The sequence below is a fragment of the Hyla sarda genome, unplaced genomic scaffold (assembly GCF_029499605.1).
Source record: "Hyla sarda isolate aHylSar1 unplaced genomic scaffold, aHylSar1.hap1 scaffold_591, whole genome shotgun sequence".
NCBI lineage: Eukaryota > Metazoa > Chordata > Amphibia > Anura > Hylidae > Hyla > Hyla sarda.
The window spans coordinates 171136-190537 of NW_026610605.1; the positions used below are offsets into that span (position 1 = coordinate 171136).

The 19402-nt window shown below is 46.0% G+C and overlaps 8 non-coding genes across 8 annotated transcripts; all 8 read left to right on the forward strand.

Moving 5' to 3' along the window:
* The first annotated feature begins 1345 nt into the window (after positions 1 to 1345).
* On the forward strand, positions 1346 to 1536 carry LOC130340412 (U2 spliceosomal RNA). The gene has a single exon (XR_008880530.1). It is a non-coding gene; the product is annotated as a U2 spliceosomal RNA (small nuclear RNA).
* A 2092-nt stretch (positions 1537 to 3628) lies between these two features.
* Positions 3629 to 3819, forward strand: LOC130340484 (U2 spliceosomal RNA). The gene has a single exon (XR_008880584.1). It is a non-coding gene; the product is annotated as a U2 spliceosomal RNA (small nuclear RNA).
* A 2086-nt stretch (positions 3820 to 5905) lies between these two features.
* On the forward strand, positions 5906 to 6096 carry LOC130340485 (U2 spliceosomal RNA). Its single transcript, XR_008880585.1, has one exon. It is a non-coding gene; the product is annotated as a U2 spliceosomal RNA (small nuclear RNA).
* Positions 6097 to 8175: 2079 nt separating this feature from the next.
* Positions 8176 to 8366, forward strand: LOC130340401 (U2 spliceosomal RNA). Its single transcript, XR_008880520.1, has one exon. It is a non-coding gene; the product is annotated as a U2 spliceosomal RNA (small nuclear RNA).
* Positions 8367 to 10453: 2087 nt separating this feature from the next.
* On the forward strand, positions 10454 to 10644 carry LOC130340486 (U2 spliceosomal RNA). Its single transcript, XR_008880586.1, has one exon. It is a non-coding gene; the product is annotated as a U2 spliceosomal RNA (small nuclear RNA).
* Positions 10645 to 12739: 2095 nt separating this feature from the next.
* LOC130340488 (U2 spliceosomal RNA) lies at positions 12740 to 12930 on the forward strand. The gene has a single exon (XR_008880588.1). It is a non-coding gene; the product is annotated as a U2 spliceosomal RNA (small nuclear RNA).
* Positions 12931 to 15017: 2087 nt separating this feature from the next.
* On the forward strand, positions 15018 to 15208 carry LOC130340489 (U2 spliceosomal RNA). The gene has a single exon (XR_008880589.1). It is a non-coding gene; the product is annotated as a U2 spliceosomal RNA (small nuclear RNA).
* A 2081-nt stretch (positions 15209 to 17289) lies between these two features.
* On the forward strand, positions 17290 to 17480 carry LOC130340490 (U2 spliceosomal RNA). The gene has a single exon (XR_008880590.1). It is a non-coding gene; the product is annotated as a U2 spliceosomal RNA (small nuclear RNA).
* Positions 17481 to 19402: the final 1922 nt, after the last annotated feature.

Sequence of the window (19402 nt, forward strand, 5' to 3'; positions counted from 1 at the left end):
TGCTCCAACATGGACTGACATTCTGGCCTACTTTCAGCCGATGCGACTTGTCTGTCGCTGAACAGTCGCTTTTTATGTATTCAGCACCTATGTATAATGTTGTAAAAATGCTCTAGAAGCTAAAGTCGCAGAAATGTCACACATATTTGGCCTGCAACTTTCTGTGCGACAAATTCAGACAGGAAAAATCAGTATAAATCCTTAGAAAATTATCCCCCAGTGTCTCCATCTGCTGGCGGTATTGAATAAGCATTGCTGCACTGATGGGGTATGCATTAGACGAAAAAAAAGAAGAAAAAGAAGAATAATACGCCCAGAAAAGAGGCGAAAAGGAGAAAAACGTAAAAAAACGTGAAAAAAAAGTAAGAGGAAGAGAAGGGAAAAAAAGGTGGAAATGGGTTTAAAAGTGATTTCGGCGGAGAAATATATATATATATATATATATATATATATATATATATATATATATATACGCGCACACACACACATATATATAAACGTATTCTCCGTTGAGATATTGCAGCCGCTGCTGTGTCCAGGCCCAGGAGCCTTAGCACTGTGCTGTGATGTCACTCAATACCACTGACATCACTAGGTGTAAACAACATCTCTCCTTTGCTGTGTATGTGACTATGGAGCTGTTTGGTGATGTCGTCTATTATGGCCTTCATAGAAGCAACAGGAGATTGTTGCATCCATCTAGAACCCTCAGAACTACAGTGCTATGATGTCACTCACTTCCACAGGCCTTGCAGAGTGTAAACAACAACAACCCAGCTTTGTTGTGTATGTAACCATAGGGATTTGTGATGTCACCTAGAACCTTCACAGCAGCGACAGCTTTATGAGGAGCATCAGCACTGCTCTGCCTGAGCAGAACCATCACCGCCATAGGTTGTCAAATAACCCGGGTTTAACCCACACAGGTAAGTCCAATGGGGTGCAGGCATGTCCTCTATGCTTACAGCTTCCCGTGGGTGTTGGTTTGATACCGTTTGGGGACAGCCAAGGAGGCATCTGCAGGCAACAAAGGTAGGTGTGTGCTTGTGTGTGTGTTTCCTATGCAGATCCTAAGCCCAGTGTCACATGCAAGTAGGAGGAGTAAGAAGGGTTCCTGGCAAATCCGGGTTATGGATTGCATTTAAAAAGGCCCCGTGGGAGTGCAATGGGCCCCTGTCTTGCTGCTTAGCAATAATGGTATGGGTTTAGGTTCTGCTGTGTGTACTGGTGGTTGACTGCCCCCCAGCCCAGAGTGTGCATGGAAAATTGTCTGGCAGCCTCCCTGACAGCAAGCAGTGATAGTGCCCATGAAGGGCACCTTGTTGGGCCCGCCCCTTTCACGGTTATTGCTTCTCGGCCTTTTGGCTAAGATCAAGTGTAGTATCTGTTCTTATCAGTTTAATATCTGATACGTCCCCTATCTGGGGACCATATATTAAATGGATTTTTGAGAACGGGGGCCGATTTCGAAGCTTGCTTCCGTCGCCCTATGCATTGACCCGATATGGCAGTATCTTCGGGTACAGTGCACCACCCCCTTACAGGGTTAAAAAGAAAGATTCCTACTTTCATTGCTACCTGCTTGCTGGCTAGCCAGCTAGCCAGCCCTGTGGGCCTTGCTGCTGCTGCAGCCAAAAAACAAAAGGTGGTGCTGCTGCTGCTTCTGCTGCTTCTGCTTCTGCTTGTGTCTGGCCGCTGTTGGAGCGTCCAGGCACAGGACTTCTGCTGCTGCTGACTAAATGGCCTCCTTAATTGGATCATTTGAGTAGCCAGCACACCTGTGCAGGTAGGGCATGACATGATAGGCAGCTGCCTTGATAGCGGGTGGGTGCTGAATGTTCCTAATTGACAAAATAAGATTAATGCTTATGAAGAAATATAAAATCTCATCCCTTCCCCAATATCGCGCCACACCCCTACCCCTTAATTCCCTGGTTGAACTTGATGGACATATGTCTTTTTTCGACCGTACTAACTATGTAACTATGTAACATAACATGGGGGGGGGGGGGGGTCTCCTGGCTGTTCACACAGGTGTGTCATTGCTGTACATTGACCATGCATTGCTTCTGTGGTATTGCAAAGGCAAAGACAAATGCTTCCAGCCATCCATTGCACTAATGGATTGGTCATCAGCTGGCTGTCTATGTCCCGCATCAATATAGACCAAAGTACAGAGGGTTAGGCTATGCTATTGTGCACCTACCTGATGCATCAGAAGGTGCGAGGCCCTTGCTAAATTCTGTGCACAGACTTTGAGATCTATACTTTAGACTGTATCTAAACCTGCTCCAACATGGACTGACATTCTGGCCTACTTTCAGCCGATGCGACTTGTCTGTCGCTGAACAGTCGCTTTTTATGTATTCAGCACCTATGTATAATGTTGTAAAAATGCTCTAGAAGCTAAAGTCGCAGAAATGTCACACATATTTGGCCTGCAACTTTCTGTGCGACAAATTCAGACAGGAAAAATCAGTATAAATCCTTAGAAAATTATCCCCCAGTGTCTCCATCTGCTGGCGGTATTGAATAAGCATTGCTGCACTGATGGGGTATGCATTAGACGAAAAAAAAGAAGAAAAAGAAGAATAATACGCCCAGAAAAGAGGCGAAAAGGAGAAAAACGTAAAAAAACGTGAAAAAAAAGTAAGAGGAAGAGAAGGGAAAAAAAGGTGGAAATGGGTTTAAAAGTGATTTCGGCGGAGAAATATATATATATATATATATATATATATATATATATATATATATACGCGCACACACACACATATATATAAACGTATTCTCCGTTGAGATATTGCAGCCGCTGCTGTGTCCAGGCCCAGGAGCCTTAGCACTGTGCTGTGATGTCACTCAATACCACTGACATCACTAGGTGTAAACAACATCTCTCCTTTGCTGTGTATGTGACTATGGAGCTGTTTGGTGATGTCGTCTATTATGGCCTTCATAGAAGCAACAGGAGATTGTTGCATCCATCTAGAACCCTCAGAACTACAGTGCTATGATGTCACTCACTTCCACAGGCCTTGCAGAGTGTAAACAACAACAACCCAGCTTTGTTGTGTATGTAACCATAGGGATTTGTGATGTCACCTAGAACCTTCACAGCAGCGACAGCTTTATGAGGAGCATCAGCACTGCTCTGCCTGAGCAGAACCATCACCGCCATAGGTTGTCAAATAACCCGGGTTTAACCCACACAGGTAAGTCCAATGGGGTGCAGGCATGTCCTCTATGCTTACAGCTTCCCGTGGGTGTTGGTTTGATACCGTTTGGGGACAGCCAAGGAGGCATCTGCAGGCAACAAAGGTAGGTGTGTGCTTGTGTGTGTGTTTCCTATGCAGATCCTAAGCCCAGTGTCACATGCAAGTAGGAGGAGTAAGAAGGGTTCCTGGCAAATCCGGGTTATGGATTGCATTTAAAAAGGCCCCGTGGGAGTGCAATGGGCCCCTGTCTTGCTGCTTAGCAATAATGGTATGGGTTTAGGTTCTGCTGTGTGTACTGGTGGTTGACTGCCCCCCAGCCCAGAGTGTGCATGGAAAATTGTCTGGCAGCCTCCCTGACAGCAAGCAGTGATAGTGCCCATGAAGGGCACCTTGTTGGGCCCGCCCCTTTCACGGTTATCGCTTCTCGGCCTTTTGGCTAAGATCAAGTGTAGTATCTGTTCTTATCAGTTTAATATCTGATACGTCCCCTATCTGGGGACCATATATTAAATGGATTTTTGAGAACGGGGGCCGATTTCGAAGCTTGCTTCCGTCGCCCTATGCATTGACCCGATATGGCAGTATCTTCGGGTACAGTGCACCACCCCCTTACAGGGTTAAAAAGAAAGATTCCTACTTTCATTGCTACCTGCTTGCTGGCTAGCCAGCTAGCCAGCCCTGTGGGCCTTGCTGCTGCTGCAGCCAAAAAACAAAAGGTGGTGCTGCTGCTGCTTCTGCTGCTTCTGCTTCTGCTTGTGTCTGGCCGCTGTTGGAGCGTCCAGGCACAGGACTTCTGCTGCTGCTGACTAAATGGCCTCCTTAATTGGATCATTTGAGTAGCCAGCACACCTGTGCAGGTAGGGCATGACATGATAGGCAGCTGCCTTGATAGCGGGTGGGTGCTGAATGTTCCTAATTGACAAAATAAGATTAATGCTTATGAAGAAATATAAAATCTCATCCCTTCCCCAATATCGCGCCACACCCCTACCCCTTAATTCCCTGGTTGAACTTGATGGACATATGTCTTTTTTCGACCGTACTAACTATGTAACTATGTAACATAACATGGGGGGGGGGGGGTCTCCTGGCTGTTCACACAGGTGTGTCATTGCTGTACATTGACCATGCATTGCTTCTGTGGTATTGCAAAGGCAAAGACAAATGCTTCCAGCCATCCATTGCACTAATGGATTGGTCATCAGCTGGCTGTCTATGTCCCGCATCAATATAGACCAAAGTACAGAGGGTTAGGCTATGCTATTGTGCACCTACCTGATGCATCAGAAGGTGCGAGGCCCTTGCTAAATTCTGTGCACAGACTTTGAGATCTATACTTTAGACTGTATCTAAACCTGCTCCAACATGGACTGACATTCTGGCCTACTTTCAGCCGATGCGACTTGTCTGTCGCTGAACAGTCGCTTTTTATGTATTCAGCACCTATGTATAATGTTGTAAAAATGCTCTAGAAGCTAAAGTCGCAGAAATGTCACACATATTTGGCCTGCAACTTTCTGTGCGACAAATTCAGACAGGAAAAATCAGTATAAATCCTTAGAAAATTATCCCCCAGTGTCTCCATCTGCTGGCGGTATTGAATAAGCATTGCTGCACTGATGGGGTATGCATTAGACGAAAAAAAAGAAGAAAAAGAAGAATAATACGCCCAGAAAAGAGGCGAAAAGGAGAAAAACGTAAAAAAACGTGAAAAAAAAGTAAGAGGAAGAGAAGGGAAAAAAAGGTGGAAATGGGTTTAAAAGTGATTTCGGCGGAGAAATATATATATATATATATATATATATATATATATATATATACGCGCACACACACACATATATATAAACGTATTCTCCGTTGAGATATTGCAGCCGCTGCTGTGTCCAGGCCCAGGAGCCTTAGCACTGTGCTGTGATGTCACTCAATACCACTGACATCACTAGGTGTAAACAACATCTCTCCTTTGCTGTGTATGTGACTATGGAGCTGTTTGGTGATGTCGTCTATTATGGCCTTCATAGAAGCAACAGGAGATTGTTGCATCCATCTAGAACCCTCAGAACTACAGTGCTATGATGTCACTCACTTCCACAGGCCTTGCAGAGTGTAAACAACAACAACCCAGCTTTGTTGTGTATGTAACCATAGGGATTTGTGATGTCACCTAGAACCTTCACAGCAGCGACAGCTTTATGAGGAGCATCAGCACTGCTCTGCCTGAGCAGAACCATCACCGCCATAGGTTGTCAAATAACCCGGGTTTAACCCACACAGGTAAGTCCAATGGGGTGCAGGCATGTCCTCTATGCTTACAGCTTCCCGTGGGTGTTGGTTTGATACCGTTTGGGGACAGCCAAGGAGGCATCTGCAGGCAACAAAGGTAGGTGTGTGCTTGTGTGTGTGTTTCCTATGCAGATCCTAAGCCCAGTGTCACATGCAAGTAGGAGGAGTAAGAAGGGTTCCTGGCAAATCCGGGTTATGGATTGCATTTAAAAAGGCCCCGTGGGAGTGCAATGGGCCCCTGTCTTGCTGCTTAGCAATAATGGTATGGGTTTAGGTTCTGCTGTGTGTACTGGTGGTTGACTGCCCCCCAGCCCAGAGTGTGCATGGAAAATTGTCTGGCAGCCTCCCTGACAGCAAGCAGTGATAGTGCCCATGAAGGGCACCTTGTTGGGCCCGCCCCTTTCACGGTTATCGCTTCTCGGCCTTTTGGCTAAGATCAAGTGTAGTATCTGTTCTTATCAGTTTAATATCTGATACGTCCCCTATCTGGGGACCATATATTAAATGGATTTTTGAGAACGGGGGCCGATTTCGAAGCTTGCTTCCGTCGCCCTATGCATTGACCCGATATGGCAGTATCTTCGGGTACAGTGCACCACCCCCTTACAGGGTTAAAAAGAAAGATTCCTACTTTCATTGCTACCTGCTTGCTGGCTAGCCAGCTAGCCAGCCCTGTGGGCCTTGCTGCTGCTGCAGCCAAAAAACAAAAGGTGGTGCTGCTGCTGCTTCTGCTGCTTCTGCTTCTGCTTGTGTCTGGCCGCTGTTGGAGCGTCCAGGCACAGGACTTCTGCTGCTGCTGACTAAATGGCCTCCTTAATTGGATCATTTGAGTAGCCAGCACACCTGTGCAGGTAGGGCATGACATGATAGGCAGCTGCCTTGATAGCGGGTGGGTGCTGAATGTTCCTAATTGACAAAATAAGATTAATGCTTATGAAGAAATATAAAATCTCATCCCTTCCCCAATATCGCGCCACACCCCTACCCCTTAATTCCCTGGTTGAACTTGATGGACATATGTCTTTTTTCGACCGTACTAACTATGTAACTATGTAACATAACATGGGGGGGGGGGGGGTCTCCTGGCTGTTCACACAGGTGTGTCATTGCTGTACATTGACCATGCATTGCTTCTGTGGTATTGCAAAGGCAAAGACAAATGCTTCCAGCCATCCATTGCACTAATGGATTGGTCATCAGCTGGCTGTCTATGTCCCGCATCAATATAGACCAAAGTACAGAGGGTTAGGCTATGCTATTGTGCACCTACCTGATGCATCAGAAGGTGCGAGGCCCTTGCTAAATTCTGTGCACAGACTTTGAGATCTATACTTTAGACTGTATCTAAACCTGCTCCAACATGGACTGACATTCTGGCCTACTTTCAGCCGATGCGACTTGTCTGTCGCTGAACAGTCGCTTTTTATGTATTCAGCACCTATGTATAATGTTGTAAAAATGCTCTAGAAGCTAAAGTCGCAGAAATGTCACACATATTTGGCCTGCAACTTTCTGTGCGACAAATTCAGACAGGAAAAATCAGTATAAATCCTTAGAAAATTATCCCCCAGTGTATCCATCTGCTGGCGGTATTGAATAAGCATTGCTGCACTGATGGGGTATGCATTAGACGAAAAAAAAGAAGAAAAAGAAGAATAATACGCCCAGAAAAGAGGCGAAAAGGAGAAAAACGTAAAAAAACGTGAAAAAAAAGTAAGAGGAAGAGAAGGGAAAAAAAGGTGGAAATGGGTTTAAAAGTGATTTCGGCGGAGAAATATATATATATATATATATATATATATATATACGCGCACACACACACATATATATAAACGTATTCTCCGTTGAGATATTGCAGCCGCTGCTGTGTCCAGGCCCAGGAGCCTTAGCACTGTGCTGTGATGTCACTCAATACCACTGACATCACTAGGTGTAAACAACATCTCTCCTTTGCTGTGTATGTGACTATGGAGCTGTTTGGTGATGTCGTCTATTATGGCCTTCATAGAAGCAACAGGAGATTGTTGCATCCATCTAGAACCCTCAGAACTACAGTGCTATGATGTCACTCACTTCCACAGGCCTTGCAGAGTGTAAACAACAACAACCCAGCTTTGTTGTGTATGTAACCATAGGGATTTGTGATGTCACCTAGAACCTTCACAGCAGCGACAGCTTTATGAGGAGCATCAGCACTGCTCTGCCTGAGCAGAACCATCACCGCCATAGGTTGTCAAATAACCCGGGTTTAACCCACACAGGTAAGTCCAATGGGGTGCAGGCATGTCCTCTATGCTTACAGCTTCCCGTGGGTGTTGGTTTGATACCGTTTGGGGACAGCCAAGGAGGCATCTGCAGGCAACAAAGGTAGGTGTGTGCTTGTGTGTGTGTTTCCTATGCAGATCCTAAGCCCAGTGTCACATGCAAGTAGGAGGAGTAAGAAGGGTTCCTGGCAAATCCGGGTTATGGATTGCATTTAAAAAGGCCCCGTGGGAGTGCAATGGGCCCCTGTCTTGCTGCTTAGCAATAATGGTATGGGTTTAGGTTCTGCTGTGTGTACTGGTGGTTGACTGCCCCCCAGCCCAGAGTGTGCATGGAAAATTGTCTGGCAGCCTCCCTGACAGCAAGCAGTGATAGTGCCCATGAAGGGCACCTTGTTGGGCCCGCCCCTTTCACGGTTATCGCTTCTCGGCCTTTTGGCTAAGATCAAGTGTAGTATCTGTTCTTATCAGTTTAATATCTGATACGTCCCCTATCTGGGGACCATATATTAAATGGATTTTTGAGAACGGGGGCTTATTTCGAAGCTTGCTTCCGTCGCCCTATGCATTGACCCGATATGGCAGTATCTTCGGGTACAGTGCACCACCCCCTTACAGGGTTAAAAAGAAAGATTCCTACTTTCATTGCTACCTGCTTGCTGGCTAGCCAGCTAGCCAGCCCTGTGGGCCTTGCTGCTGCTGCAGCCAAAAAACAAAAGGTGGTGCTGCTGCTGCTTCTGCTGCTTCTGCTTCTGCTTGTGTCTGGCCGCTGTTGGAGCGTCCAGGCACAGGACTTCTGCTGCTGCTGACTAAATGGCCTCCTTAATTGGATCATTTGAGTAGCCAGCACACCTGTGCAGGTAGGGCATGACATGATAGGCAGCTGCCTTGATAGCGGGTGGGTGCTGAATGTTCCTAATTGACAAAATAAGATTAATGCTTATGAAGAAATATAAAATCTCATCCCTTCCCCAATATCGCGCCACACCCCTACCCCTTAATTCCCTGGTTGAACTTGATGGACATATGTCTTTTTTCGACCGTACTAACTATGTAACTATGTAACATAACATGGGGGGGGGGGGGGGGGGTCTCCTGGCTGTTCACACAGGTGTGTCATTGCTGTACATTGACCATGCATTGCTTCTGTGGTATTGCAAAGGCAAAGACAAATGCTTCCAGCCATCCATTGCACTAATGGATTGGTCATCAGCTGGCTGTCTATGTCCCGCATCAATATAGACCAAAGTACAGAGGGTTAGGCTATGCTATTGTGCACCTACCTGATGCATCAGAAGGTGCGAGGCCCTTGCTAAATTCTGTGCACAGACTTTGAGATCTATACTTTAGACTGTATCTAAACCTGCTCCAACATGGACTGACATTCTGGCCTACTTTCAGCCGATGCGACTTGTCTGTCGCTGAACAGTCGCTTTTTATGTATTCAGCACCTATGTATAATGTTGTAAAAATGCTCTAGAAGCTAAAGTCGCAGAAATGTCACACATATTTGGCCTGCAACTTTCTGTGCGACAAATTCAGACAGGAAAAATCAGTATAAATCCTTAGAAAATTATCCCCCAGTGTCTCCATCTGCTGGCGGTATTGAATAAGCATTGCTGCACTGATGGGGTATGCATTAGACGAAAAAAAAGAAGAAAAAGAAGAATAATACGCCCAGAAAAGAGGCGAAAAGGAGAAAAACGTAAAAAAACGTGAAAAAAAAGTAAGAGGAAGAGAAGGGAAAAAAAGGTGGAAATGGGTTTAAAAGTGATTTCGGCGGAGAAATATATATATATATATATATATATATATATATATATACGCGCACACACACACATATATATAAACGTATTCTCCGTTGAGATATTGCAGCCGCTGCTGTGTCCAGGCCCAGGAGCCTTAGCACTGTGCTGTGATGTCACTCAATACCACTGACATCACTAGGTGTAAACAACATCTCTCCTTTGCTGTGTATGTGACTATGGAGCTGTTTGGTGATGTCGTCTATTATGGCCTTCATAGAAGCAACAGGAGATTGTTGCATCCATCTAGAACCCTCAGAACTACAGTGCTATGATGTCACTCACTTCCACAGGCCTTGCAGAGTGTAAACAACAACAACCCAGCTTTGTTGTGTATGTAACCATAGGGATTTGTGATGTCACCTAGAACCTTCACAGCAGCGACAGCTTTATGAGGAGCATCAGCACTGCTCTGCCTGAGCAGAACCATCACCGCCATAGGTTGTCAAATAACCCGGGTTTAACCCACACAGGTAAGTCCAATGGGGTGCAGGCATGTCCTCTATGCTTACAGCTTCCCGTGGGTGTTGGTTTGATACCGTTTGGGGACAGCCAAGGAGGCATCTGCAGGCAACAAAGGTAGGTGTGTGCTTGTGTGTGTGTTTCCTATGCAGATCCTAAGCCCAGTGTCACATGCAAGTAGGAGGAGTAAGAAGGGTTCCTGGCAAATCCGGGTTATGGATTGCATTTAAAAAGGCCCCGTGGGAGTGCAATGGGCCCCTGTCTTGCTGCTTAGCAATAATGGTATGGGTTTAGGTTCTGCTGTGTGTACTGGTGGTTGACTGCCCCCCAGCCCAGAGTGTGCATGGAAAATTGTCTGGCAGCCTCCCTGACAGCAAGCAGTGATAGTGCCCATGAAGGGCACCTTGTTGGGCCCGCCCCTTTCACGGTTATCGCTTCTCGGCCTTTTGGCTAAGATCAAGTGTAGTATCTGTTCTTATCAGTTTAATATCTGATACGTCCCCTATCTGGGGACCATATATTAAATGGATTTTTGAGAACGGGGGCCGATTTCGAAGCTTGCTTCCGTCGCCCTATGCATTGACCCGATATGGCAGTATCTTCGGGTACAGTGCACCACCCCCTTACAGGGTTAAAAAGAAAGATTCCTACTTTCATTGCTACCTGCTTGCTGGCTAGCCAGCTAGCCAGCCCTGTGGGCCTTGCTGCTGCTGCAGCCAAAAAACAAAAGGTGGTGCTGCTGCTGCTTCTGCTGCTTCTGCTTCTGCTTGTGTCTGGCCGCTGTTGGAGCGTCCAGGCACAGGACTTCTGCTGCTGCTGACTAAATGGCCTCCTTAATTGGATCATTTGAGTAGCCAGCACACCTGTGCAGGTAGGGCATGACATGATAGGCAGCTGCCTTGATAGCGGGTGGGTGCTGAATGTTCCTAATTGACAAAATAAGATTAATGCTTATGAAGAAATATAAAATCTCATCCCTTCCCCAATATCGCGCCACACCCCTACCCCTTAATTCCCTGGTTGAACTTGATGGACATATGTCTTTTTTCGACCGTACTAACTATGTAACTATGTAACATAACATGGGGGGGGGGGGGGGGTCTCCTGGCTGTTCACACAGGTGTGTCATTGCTGTACATTGACCATGCATTGCTTCTGTGGTATTGCAAAGGCAAAGACAAATGCTTCCAGCCATCCATTGCACTAATGGATTGGTCATCAGCTGGCTGTCTATGTCCCGCATCAATATAGACCAAAGTACAGAGGGTTAGGCTATGCTATTGTGCACCTACCTGATGCATCAGAAGGTGCGAGGCCCTTGCTAAATTCTGTGCACAGACTTTGAGATCTATACTTTAGACTGTATCTAAACCTGCTCCAACATGGACTGACATTCTGGCCTACTTTCAGCCGATGCGACTTGTCTGTCGCTGAACAGTCGCTTTTTATGTATTCAGCACCTATGTATAATGTTGTAAAAATGCTCTAGAAGCTAAAGTCGCAGAAATGTCACACATATTTGGCCTGCAACTTTCTGTGCGACAAATTCAGACAGGAAAAATCAGTATAAATCCTTAGAAAATTATCCCCCAGTGTCTCCATCTGCTGGCGGTATTGAATAAGCATTGCTGCACTGATGGGGTATGCATTAGACGAAAAAAAAGAAGAAAAAGAAGAATAATACGCCCAGAAAAGAGGCGAAAAGGAGAAAAACGTAAAAAAACGTGAAAAAAAAGTAAGAGGAAGAGAAGGGAAAAAAAGGTGGAAATGGGTTTAAAAGTGATTTCGGCGGAGAAATATATATATATATATATATATATATATATATATATATATATATATACGCGCACACACACACATATATATAAACGTATTCTCCGTTGAGATATTGCAGCCGCTGCTGTGTCCAGGCCCAGGAGCCTTAGCACTGTGCTGTGATGTCACTCAATACCACTGACATCACTAGGTGTAAACAACATCTCTCCTTTGCTGTGTATGTGACTATGGAGCTGTTTGGTGATGTCGTCTATTATGGCCTTCATAGAAGCAACAGGAGATTGTTGCATCCATCTAGAACCCTCAGAACTACAGTGCTATGATGTCACTCACTTCCACAGGCCTTGCAGAGTGTAAACAACAACAACCCAGCTTTGTTGTGTATGTAACCATAGGGATTTGTGATGTCACCTAGAACCTTCACAGCAGCGACAGCTTTATGAGGAGCATCAGCACTGCTCTGCCTGAGCAGAACCATCACCGCCATAGGTTGTCAAATAACCCGGGTTTAACCCACACAGGTAAGTCCAATGGGGTGCAGGCATGTCCTCTATGCTTACAGCTTCCCGTGGGTGTTGGTTTGATACCGTTTGGGGACAGCCAAGGAGGCATCTGCAGGCAACAAAGGTAGGTGTGTGCTTGTGTGTGTGTTTCCTATGCAGATCCTAAGCCCAGTGTCACATGCAAGTAGGAGGAGTAAGAAGGGTTCCTGGCAAATCCGGGTTATGGATTGCATTTAAAAAGGCCCCGTGGGAGTGCAATGGGCCCCTGTCTTGCTGCTTAGCAATAATGGTATGGGTTTAGGTTCTGCTGTGTGTACTGGTGGTTGACTGCCCCCCAGCCCAGAGTGTGCATGGAAAATTGTCTGGCAGCCTCCCTGACAGCAAGCAGTGATAGTGCCCATGAAGGGCACCTTGTTGGGCCCGCCCCTTTCACGGTTATCGCTTCTCGGCCTTTTGGCTAAGATCAAGTGTAGTATCTGTTCTTATCAGTTTAATATCTGATACGTCCCCTATCTGGGGACCATATATTAAATGGATTTTTGAGAACGGGGGCCGATTTCGAAGCTTGCTTCCGTCGCCCTATGCATTGACCCGATATGGCAGTATCTTCGGGTACAGTGCACCACCCCCTTACAGGGTTAAAAAGAAAGATTCCTACTTTCATTGCTACCTGCTTGCTGGCTAGCCAGCTAGCCAGCCCTGTGGGCCTTGCTGCTGCTGCAGCCAAAAAACAAAAGGTGGTGCTGCTGCTGCTTCTGCTGCTTCTGCTTCTGCTTGTGTCTGGCCGCTGTTGGAGCGTCCAGGCACAGGACTTCTGCTGCTGCTGACTAAATGGCCTCCTTAATTGGATCATTTGAGTAGCCAGCACACCTGTGCAGGTAGGGCATGACATGATAGGCAGCTGCCTTGATAGCGGGTGGGTGCTGAATGTTCCTAATTGACAAAATAAGATTAATGCTTATGAAGAAATATAAAATCTCATCCCTTCCCCAATATCGCGCCACACCCCTACCCCTTAATTCCCTGGTTGAACTTGATGGACATATGTCTTTTTTCGACCGTACTAACTATGTAACTATGTAACATAACATGGGGGGGGGGGGGGTCTCCTGGCTGTTCACACAGGTGTGTCATTGCTGTACATTGACCATGCATTGCTTCTGTGGTATTGCAAAGGCAAAGACAAATGCTTCCAGCCATCCATTGCACTAATGGATTGGTCATCAGCTGGCTGTCTATGTCCCGCATCAATATAGACCAAAGTACAGAGGGTTAGGCTATGCTATTGTGCACCTACCTGATGCATCAGAAGGTGCGAGGCCCTTGCTAAATTCTGTGCACAGACTTTGAGATCTATACTTTAGACTGTATCTAAACCTGCTCCAACATGGACTGACATTCTGGCCTACTTTCAGCCGATGCGACTTGTCTGTCGCTGAACAGTCGCTTTTTATGTATTCAGCACCTATGTATAATGTTGTAAAAATGCTCTAGAAGCTAAAGTCGCAGAAATGTCACACATATTTGGCCTGCAACTTTCTGTGCGACAAATTCAGACAGGAAAAATCAGTATAAATCCTTAGAAAATTATCCCCCAGTGTCTCCATCTGCTGGCGGTATTGAATAAGCATTGCTGCACTGATGGGGTATGCATTAGACGAAAAAAAAGAAGAAAAAGAAGAATAATACGCCCAGAAAAGAGGCGAAAAGGAGAAAAACGTAAAAAAACGTGAAAAAAAAGTAAGAGGAAGAGAAGGGAAAAAAAGGTGGAAATGGGTTTAAAAGTGATTTCGGCGGAGAAATATATATATATATATATATATATATATATATATATATATACGCGCACACACACACATATATATAAACGTATTCTCCGTTGAGATATTGCAGCCGCTGCTGTGTCCAGGCCCAGGAGCCTTAGCACTGTGCTGTGATGTCACTCAATACCACTGACATCACTAGGTGTAAACAACATCTCTCCTTTGCTGTGTATGTGACTATGGAGCTGTTTGGTGATGTCGTCTATTATGGCCTTCATAGAAGCAACAGGAGATTGTTGCATCCATCTAGAACCCTCAGAACTACAGTGCTATGATGTCACTCACTTCCACAGGCCTTGCAGAGTGTAAACAACAACAACCCAGCTTTGTTGTGTATGTAACCATAGGGATTTGTGATGTCACCTAGAACCTTCACAGCAGCGACAGCTTTATGAGGAGCATCAGCACTGCTCTGCCTGAGCAGAACCATCACCGCCATAGGTTGTCAAATAACCCGGGTTTAACCCACACAGGTAAGTCCAATGGGGTGCAGGCATGTCCTCTATGCTTACAGCTTCCCGTGGGTGTTGGTTTGATACCGTTTGGGGACAGCCAAGGAGGCATCTGCAGGCAACAAAGGTAGGTGTGTGCTTGTGTGTGTGTTTCCTATGCAGATCCTAAGCCCAGTGTCACATGCAAGTAGGAGGAGTAAGAAGGGTTCCTGGCAAATCCGGGTTATGGATTGCATTTAAAAAGGCCCCGTGGGAGTGCAATGGGCCCCTGTCTTGCTGCTTAGCAATAATGGTATGGGTTTAGGTTCTGCTGTGTGTACTGGTGGTTGACTGCCCCCCAGCCCAGAGTGTGCATGGAAAATTGTCTGGCAGCCTCCCTGACAGCAAGCAGTGATAGTGCCCATGAAGGGCACCTTGTTGGGCCCGCCCCTTTCACGGTTATCGCTTCTCGGCCTTTTGGCTAAGATCAAGTGTAGTATCTGTTCTTATCAGTTTAATATCTGATACGTCCCCTATCTGGGGACCATATATTAAATGGATTTTTGAGAACGGGGGCCGATTTCGAAGCTTGCTTCCGTCGCCCTATGCATTGACCCGATATGGCAGTATCTTCGGGTACAGTGCACCACCCCCTTACAGGGTTAAAAAGAAATTCCTACTTTCATTGCTACCTGCTTGCTGGCTAGCCAGCTAGCCAGCCCTGTGGGCCTTGCTGCTGCTGCAGCCAAAAAACAAAAGGTGGTGCTGCTGCTGCTTCTGCTGCTTCTGCTTCTGCTTGTGTCTGGCCGCTGTTGGAGCGTCCAGGCACAGGACTTCTGCTGCTGCTGACTAAATGGCCTCCTTAATTGGATCATTTGAGTAGCCAGCACACCTGTGCAGGTAGGGCATGACATGATAGGCAGCTGCCTTGATAGCGGGTGGGTGCTGAATGTTCCTAATTGACAAAATAAGATTAATGCTTATGAAGAAATATAAAATCTCATCCCTTCCCCAATATCGCGCCACACCCCTACCCCTTAATTCCCTGGTTGAACTTGATGGACATATGTCTTTTTTCGACCGTACTAACTATGTAACTATGTAACATAACATGGGGGGGGGGGGGGTCTCCTGGCTGTTCACACAGGTGTGTCATTGCTGTACATTGACCATGCATTGCTTCTGTGGTATTGCAAAGGCAAAGACAAATGCTTCCAGCCATCCATTGCACTAATGGATTGGTCATCAGCTGGCTGTCTATGTCCCGCATCAATATAGACTAAAGTACAGAGGGTTAGGCTATGCTATTGTGCACCTACCTGATGCATCAGAAGGTGCGAGGCCCTTGCTAAATTCTGTGCACAGACTTTGAGATCTATACTTTAGACTGTATCTAAACCTGCTCCAACATGGACTGACATTCTGGCCTACTTTCAGCCGATGCGACTTGTCTGTCGCTGAACAGTCGCTTTTTATGTATTCAGCACCTATGTATAATGTTGTAAAAATGCTCTAGAAGCTAAAGTCGCAGAAATGTCACACATATTTGGCCTGCAACTTTCTGTGCGACAAATTCAGACAGGAAAAATCAGTATAAATCCTTAGAAAATTATCCCCCAGTGTCTCCATCTGCTGGCGGTATTGAATAAGCATTGCTGCACTGATGGGGTATGCATTAGACGAAAAAAAAGAAGAAAAAGAAGAATAATACGCCCAGAAAAGAGGCGAAAAGGAGAAAAACGTAAAAAAACGTGAAAAAAAAGTAAGAGGAAGAGAAGGGAAAAAAAGGTGGAAATGGGTTTAAAAGTGATTTCGGCGGAGAATATATATATATATATATATATATATATATATATATATACGCGCACACACACACATATATATAAACGTATTCTCCGTTGAGATATTGCAGCCGCTGCTGTGTCCAGGCCCAGGAGCCTTAGCACTGTGCTGTGATGTCACTCAATACCACTGACATCACTAGGTGTAAACAACATCTCTCCTTTGCTGTGTATGTGACTATGGAGCTGTTTGGTGATGTCGTCTATTATGGCCTTCATAGAAGCAACAGGAGATTGTTGCATCCATCTAGAACCCTCAGAACTACAGTGCTATGATGTCACTCACTTCCACAGGCCTTGCAGAGTGTAAACAACAACAACCCAGCTTTGTTGTGTATGTAACCATAGGGATTTGTGATGTCACCTAGAACCTTCACAGCAGCGACAGCTTTATGAGGAGCATCAGCACTGCTCTGCCTGAGCAGAACCATCACCGCCATAGGTTGTCAAATAACCCGGGTTTAACCCACACAGGTAAGTCCAATGGGGTGCAGGCATGTCCTCTATGCTTACAGCTTCCCGTGGGTGTTGGTTTGATACCGTTTGGGGACAGCAAGGAGGCATCTGCAGGCAACAAAGGTAGGTGTGTGCTTGTGTGTGTGTTTCCTATGCAGATCCTAAGCCCAGTGTCACATGCAAGTAGGAGGAGTAAGAAGGGTTCCTGGCAAATCCGGGTTATGGATTGCATTTAAAAAGGCCCCGTGGGAGTGCAATGGGCCCCTGTCTTGCTGCTTAGCAATAATGGTATGGGTTTAGGTTCTGCTGTGTGTACTGGTGGTTGACTGCCCCCCAGCCCAGAGTGTGCATGGAAAATTGTCTGGCAGCCTCCCTGACAGCAAGCAGTGATAGTGCCCATGAAGGGCACCTTGTTGGGCCCGCCCCTTTCACGGTTATCGCTTCTCGGCCTTTTGGCTAAGATCAAGTGTAGTATCTGTTCTTATCAGTTTAATATCTGATACGTCCCCTATCTGGGGACCATATATTAAATGGATTTTTGAGAACGGGGGCCGATTTCGAAGCTTGCTTCCGTCGCCCTATGCATTGACCCGATATGGCAGTATCTTCGGGTACAGTGCACCACCCCCTTACAGGGTTAAAAAGAAAGATTCCTACTTTCATTGCTACCTGCTTGCTGGCTAGCCAGCTAGCCAGCCCTGTGGGCCTTGCTGCTGCTGCAGCCAAAAAACAAAAGGTGGTGCTGCTGCTGCTTCTGCTGCTTCTGCTTCTGCTTGTGTCTGGCCGCTGTTGGAGCGTCCAGGCACAGGACTTCTGCTGCTGCTGACTAAATGGCCTCCTTAATTGGATCATTTGAGTAGCCAGCACACCTGTGCAGGTAGGGCATGACATGATAGGCAGCTGCCTTGATAGCGGGTGGGTGCTGAATGTTCCTAATTGACAAAATAAGATTAATGCTTATGAAGAAATATAAAATCTCATCCCTTCCCCAATATCGCGCCACACCCCTACCCCTTAATTCCCTGGTTGAACTTGATGGACATATGTCATTTTTCGACCGTACTAACTATGTAACTATGTAACATAACATGGGGGGGGGGGGGGTCTCCTGGCTGTTCACACAGGTGTGTCATTGCTGTACATTGACCATGCATTGCTTCTGTGGTATTGCAAAGGCAAAGACAAATGCTTCCAGCCATCCATTGCACTAATGGATTGGTCATCAGCTGGCTGTCTATGTCCCGCATCAATATAGACCAAAGTACAGAGGGTTAGGCTATGCTATTGTGCACCTACCTGATGCATCAGAAGGTGCGAGGCCCTTGCTAAATTCTGTGCACAGACTTTGAGATCTATACTTTAGACTGTATCTAAACCTGCTCCAACATGGACTGACATTCTGGCCTACTTTCAGCCGATGCGACTTGTCTGTCGCTGAACAGTCGCTTTTTATGTATTCAGCACCTATGTATAATGTTGTAAAAATGCTCTAGAAGCTAAAGTCGCAGAAATGTCACACATATTTGGCCTGCAACTTTCTGTGCGACAAATTCAGACAGGAAAAATCAGTATAAATCCTTAGAAAATTATCCCCCAGTGTCTCCATCTGCTGGCGGTATTGAATAAGCATTGCTGCACTGATGGGGTATGCATTAGACGAAAAAAAAGAAGAAAAAGAAGAATAATACGCCCAGAAAAGAGGCGAAAAGGAGAAAAACGTAAAAAAACGTGAAAAAAAAGTAAGAGGAAGAGAAGGGAAAAAAAGGTGGAAATGGGTTTAAAAGTGATTTCGGCGGAGAAATATATATATATATATATATATATATATATATATATATATACGCGCACACACACACATATATATAAACGTATTCTCCGTTGAGATATTGCAGCCGCTGCTGTGTCCAGGCCCAGGAGCCTTAGCACTGTGCTGTGATGTCACTCAATACCACTGACATCACTAGGTGTAAACAACATCTCTCCTTTGCTGTGTATGTGACTATGGAGCTGTTTGGTGATGTCGTCTATTATGGCCTTCATAGAAGCAACAGGAGATTGTTGCATCCATCTAGAACCCTCAGAACTACAGTGCTATGATGTCACTCACTTCCACAGGCCTTGCAGAGTGTAAACAACAACAACCCAGCTTTGTTGTGTATGTAACCATAGGGATTTGTGATGTCACCTAGAACCTTCACAGCAGCGACAGCTTTATGAGGAGCATCAGCACTGCTCTGCCTGAGCAGAACCATCACCGCCATAGGTTGTCAAATAACCCGGGTTTAACCCACACAGGTAAGTCCAATGGGGTGCAGGCATGTCCTCTATGCTTACAGCTTCCCGTGGGTGTTGGTTTGATACCGTTTGGGGACAGCCAAGGAGGCATCTGCAGGCAACAAAGGTAGGTGTGTGCTTGTGTGTGTGTTTCCTATGCAGATCCTAAGCCCAGTGTCACATGCAAGTAGGAGGAGTAAGAAGGGTTCCTGGCAAATCCGGGTTATGGATTGCATTTAAAAAGGCCCCGTGGGAGTGCAATGGGCCCCTGTCTT